We start from the raw sequence: 5,629 nt of genomic DNA, 5'->3' as shown, positions 1-5,629 counted from the left end.
GTCCTCCGCTCGCCGGCTTCACTTCGGGGGCGGCTCGTGGACCTGAGCGGGGACAGTCACCTGCGGGCGCGCTCTCCGCTGCGACCCTCCCCTCGCGTGAGCTGGGCCCGCGTGACTCGAGCTCCTCTCCTCCACGGGGACGTCCCCCAACACGCTCAGGGTGGGTGGGCACCGCGGGCCTGACAGCCTAGGGTGAGCCCAGCACCTGCCCGTGCTGCCGCCCCGGCAGGTCGCTCGAGCATCAGCTGCTGCTCCGACTTCCGCCCGCACGTCTTGAGTTTGTCAGTCACACTCCTGACCCACTTAGGACTTGGCGGCGCTGCTCGTTGCCTACAGGATACCAGATAGTATCAATGCAGGTACAGAAAATGTCTCAAGATACGGATTCAGCTGTGTGCACTGTGCTTCTTCCTTCCTACTCTTTTTCCTCTTGGTGCTGGGATTGAACCCAGGGTCTTGTGCGAGCTAAACCTGAGTCCACCCTACAGCTACATCTCGGCCCTTTAAATTTTATGTTGAGATGGGATCCGGCTTAGTTGTGTGGACTGGCCTTGAATTTGTGGTTCTCCTGCCTCTTGAGTAGCCGGGATTACAGGTATGTGCCCCTATGCCAGGATCCAAGGGTAACTTTTTTTGGGGGAAAAAAAGCCACCAATATTTTTCTCTTTAAGAAGAGGATGGGGGACTGGGGATGTAGAGGTTCAGAGGTGGGGTGTGTGTTTAGCATGTGCTAGGCCCTGAATTTAATATTGAGCATCACTGAGGGAATAGAAGAAAAACAAGTGGGTAGATGAATTTTGACCCCGCCTCCATATTTTAAAAATAGATTTTATTTTTAGAGCAGTTAGAAGTTCAGAGCAAAATGGAGCCGAGGTTCAGTTTCCTATAGGCCCTCAGCCCCTGCAGAAACTGTCAGAACCCCTCCCCAGAGCCGTACATTTGTTACAATTGATGAACTTCTGACAGTATTAGTACCCGAAGTCATAGTTTACTTTAGGGTTCACCCTAGTTGGTTGGTTTGTGGGTTTAATAAATGACTTTGTTTTAGCAAGAACTTTTGAGAGTTGCAGAGAACTAAAATGGGCGTTCTTTTCAAAAAGCTTAAAAAGATAGCTGAGGGTGCAGCCCAGAAGTAGAGGAATCCAGAAGCCCTGAATTTGAGCCCCAACTTCACAATTTAAAAAAAATTTAAAGGAAATATTTGAGTAGTAATTTTTAAATACTATAGTGTTCATATTTTACATTTGGGTGTTTATGCTCTCATCTTCTTAAATTTGAATTCTCAACAAAGAATAATGTCTTTTTGTATATTAAGAAAAGATGAGAAAGAAATGTTTTGTACAGTAACTTTATTAGGGATGGGGATTTAGCTCAGTGGCACTGCACTTCCCTTGCAATCACAAGGTCCTGAGTTCAATCCCCGGCCCCTCCCCACAAAAAAGAAAGAATAACCCTTTATTTCATTGCTAATACTTACTGGCAGTCACCTGCGGGTGCGCTGTCTGCTGCAATCCTCCCCTCATGTGAGCTGGACCGGTGTCTCCTCTCCAAGGGAAGTCCTCCACCACCCTCAGGGTGGGCAATTCGGGGGAACCCAGCACCTGCCAGTTTTTCTGAAAAACTGTATGTTAACCAATGAGGCAAGAGAACAGCAGATATTTTAAGTACTGTACATTAACTTTCGTTTACTGATATCAAGCTTTGTCTACAATAAAATGTGACTGAGTAGATCCTTTTGTTAAAAAAGATTTTTTTCAGGGCAGGGAATGTAGCTCAGTGGTTCTGTGCCTGCCTTGCAAGCACAGGGTCCTGAGTTTGATCCCTGGTACCAAAAAAAAAAAAAATTTTTTTTTATTGTGAGGGACTTTTTTAGAGGAAGCAGATGAAATACTGCACTCAGCTCAGTTCTGGGTTAGAACCCATTTCCTCACTCCTTGGCTGTGTGACCACAGCAAGATATTATCTGAACCTGTTTCCTTAGCTATGAAAGAGGGCTAAAAATAACACATTTTGCTTCTGTCTTCCCAGAATTGTAAGGATTAATCATTTGTGTGTGTATGCATTTTATATGCCATAATCCACTGTAACGTAAATTGTTAACACTAGTCACTTGCTATACTTTAGAATGCCATGGGTATAATTATCTAGTTAATGCTGCTTATGTAAGTACTGTTGACATCATTTTAAGGTTTGCTTTTACAAGAGTACATTGTTGGATTATGAATTATCTGGTTGACTCTTGTAAGTCAGAGCTAGAATTATGAAACAGAATTGGAGAGAGCTAAGTATTGCTGTGTCCAATGTGTGCCCTGCCTTTTTCTTTCCTTCCTTCCCTCCATTCATTTATTTATTATGAAGAGGAATTGTATTAAGCCAAATATAAAAATACGTAATGTGGCTGGGTGTGGTGGTGCATACCTGTAATCCCAGCAATTGGGAGGCTGAGTCAGGAGAATTGCCATGCATTCGAGGCCAGCCTGGGCTATATAGTGGGATCTTGTCTCAAAATAAATAAATAAATAATAAATATGTGTGTATATAGAGAGAGAGAGCATGCATTTAATGTACCTAAATACAAAATTTACTTCATTGTAATGTTTTTGTTATAACATTTAGAAGGGGGCCAAAAAGTGGGCTATGGGTCGGACACATCTGGTAGGAAATTTTTTATGGCTCCTCTGGATTCTTGTATCAGTGGGTGTGCTTAAAAGTTGTCTTCTAAGTGTCTGTGAACCTTGGATATGCTGGACTTTTCTGGAGAGAAGAGCAGCTTCAACAGATGTTCAAAAGGAGTTTTTGCCCCCCTCCTCACACCCCTCCCCCAAAGGGTTCATAAGAACCACTAGCTTAAACTAGTCATATTTCTTTACTAAAATTTTTGCAGATTATTTAAAAAATTCATTTTGGGGGAAAGAAAGATGAACAGGTAATTTCTGAAGCGTTGAATGTTCCCCTCCCCCTTTGCAAAAGTAGAAATTGATGTTTTTGTGCTACAGCAGCTTCATAAGAGTGTAGTGCTGTGTGTTCTGCCTGAGGGTGACACACTGATCTTCTATCATTAGTACTAACCCATTTCTAAGTTCCTGCCAACTTTGATGGGCAGTAAAATAGATGGTAAAAAAGACTGCTTTTATAATCTAGCGTGTTTGAGTATTTAAACTTTATTGTTGCTGGGACAGAATACCCAATACATACAGTTAGAAGATAAAAGGTGTACTTTAGCTACAGTTTGTACAGGTTTCAGTCTAGTTGTCTGGTTCCAACTCAGGGCAGAATGGTAGAGGAGAAGCAGTTCATGCAGAAGCAGGCAAGAGATCGCCAGCCTTCCTTCTGCTTTCCCTTTCTCTTCCATCCAAGCTACAAGCTGTCATGTTGGTGCCAGCCATACCCAGAGTGGGTCTTCCTTCTTCATTAAGTCCATCATCCAAACCCAGAACTATGCTAAACCGTAGTGGACTAGCTCCGTGTCACACCCATGATCTAGTCACTCCCCAAAAGCTCCACCTATGAGTGCATGAGGCTTTGGGGGGACATCTAGATATAAGCTATAATTTGGCTTAAATTGCCAAATTTGGCTAAAACATAATTTGGTTTATTCTAAAATATGGACTTTTTTTTCCTTCAACAAAACACCAAATGCCAATATATATTATATATATGTGTGTGTGTGTGTGTGTGTGTGTGTGTGTGTGTGTGTGTTATATATTATATAATATATAATAAATATATATCTTCCAAACAAGATATTGATGTCTATATAGTATTTCTTGCATATCAAATGGTATTATCTTATGCAGTATTAAATTCTAAACGATGATCATGATCATTTTGGCTTTTAGTATAGCTAGTGTGGAAACAACCTAAATATATGTATTTCTTAGAAATTTATAGCTTACACAGACTAGATTATAATTGGTGGTTTTAATTTTTAAGTCTTATTTGCATTTTTGCAATTTTAGAAGTTATATAGTAAGTTTGAACTCATTCTTTAGAGTTTGGAAGTCTGACTGCCCTGTTTGTGCAGTCAGAGGTTGCTGGGCTGTGAGACTTAACAGCATGGAGCCAACTTTTGTTACAGTATCAGTTACTAGTGGCATTCACAGGCTTGGGGAGCAAGTTGGATCACATGACACTCTGCAGACCTGTGAGTGAGACTCTATGGGAGTAATACTGTCTTTTCCTGGAGGTCTTTTTCTTGCCTTTGATATTAATCGTTATTTTTGTTTGAAATATAAATGCTTTTCTAAGTTCTAAATCAATACTTGGGAAATTATAGAATCCATTAATACAGTGGTGGCTCTTTAGACTTGCTCTTTGTAAAAATAGTCTGAGAAGTGATCAGTTAGAGGGGAATGCTGTGTTTTCATATAAAAGATTGTCATCGCTCTGCATCTTTAGTCATTTTAGTGCAGAGGGTTGCTTAACTTCAGTAATGAGTGAGTTCAGTTAGTTCTGTATGGGAAACAAAGGGTAATCATTTCAGCAAAAAAATATAAATAGCCATCGTTTTGAGATCAGTGATTTTTATGGATAGTCTCTTCAGCCTTAAAAAATTCTATAACATTTCCTACAAGGTGAGCACTTGAGTTCTGGCATAGTCACTTACCTACAGGCATCTCCATATGGAGTAGGATTGAAGCCATATTCTTTTGGCCTAGTTACAGGACTTGAACTTCTGCAGTCAGGCATATATATTTTGGATCCTCAGCATTGCCATTTACTAGGTATGAGACTTTGGGGCAGTTTCTTACCTCCCCTGAGCTTTTTTTATCTACAGCTGTAAAAAATAGGAATACAGTGATAACTCAGTTGTTAATCTCAATTTGTTCCAAATTCATGTTTGAAAATTGAATATATTTTTCCCATTAGAAATAATGAAAAAAACAAATAATTGGTTCTAAGGCCCCAGAATTACACTTATAAATTCATTTTTCCAGGGCTTTATCAAAATTTGCAACAATTTTTAAAAATTCTGTTATGATTCTTAACAGTTTATTCCACTTGTGGTATCACTAATTTTCTTTTGAGCCTTGGTTATGATTTTTCATGCAAACGAAGGACAAAAAGCACAGCGACAGCTGTTGTAACGCATTAACACTAGCTCCGTATGAAGCGTCATCCTTTGTATCTGCAGCAAGACTCAGCGCATGATTCATTCTTGGCCCAGGTTTTTTCGAATTGGATTTTTGGTTGACTATTGAGCAAACTTACCAACACCAAGATTTTTTTGCTGTTTGTGTAGTGGAAAGTTTGAGGTTGGAGCCTCTCGACAACTGAGGTGTCACTTTTTTTGAGATTATCTTGAAGATTGAAATGAATACATAAAAGTGCATAAGCCATAATAGCAGTTAGACAGACAGATAGCTTATATGCCAATTTACTGATTCATCTGTTTTTTATAAGAATCCTGTGAAGTTGATAGTCATTTTCCTCATTTTTACAGATAAAGAAACTGAAGTGAAACTAAATTAATGAAATTTAACCTAGGCCAGGCGTGGTGGCACACGCCTGTAATCCCAGCACTCAGGATACTGAGGCAGGAAGTTCGCTGTGAGTTGGAGACCAGCCTGGGCTACATAGTGAGTTACAGATCAGTTTCACCTCTCTCAAAAAACCAAAAAAAAAAAAA

The 5,629-nt window shown here is 40.2% G+C and overlaps 1 protein-coding gene across 2 annotated transcripts in view; it reads left to right on the top strand.

The window, feature by feature from the left end:
• Positions 1–6: 6 nt before the first annotated feature.
• The window catches only part of Klhl8 (kelch like family member 8), a 60,551-nt gene continuing 54,928 nt past the window's right edge, over positions 7–5,629 (top strand). The window contains exon 1 of one of the 2 annotated variants that reach the window (XM_019204947.1): positions 7–359. The gene's annotated coding sequence lies outside the window, so the exon portion shown is untranslated. Of the gene's footprint in view, positions 360–573; positions 596–5,629 lie in introns of those variants that run through there. The other variant, XM_033759777.1, reaches the window with a different exon arrangement.

Source organism: Fukomys damarensis, unplaced genomic scaffold (genome assembly GCF_012274545.1).
Source record: "Fukomys damarensis isolate Sample0158 unplaced genomic scaffold, DMR_v1.0_HiC HiC_scaffold_37, whole genome shotgun sequence".
NCBI lineage: Eukaryota > Metazoa > Chordata > Mammalia > Rodentia > Bathyergidae > Fukomys > Fukomys damarensis.
This window is presented reverse-complemented; position numbering and strand designations above follow the sequence as displayed.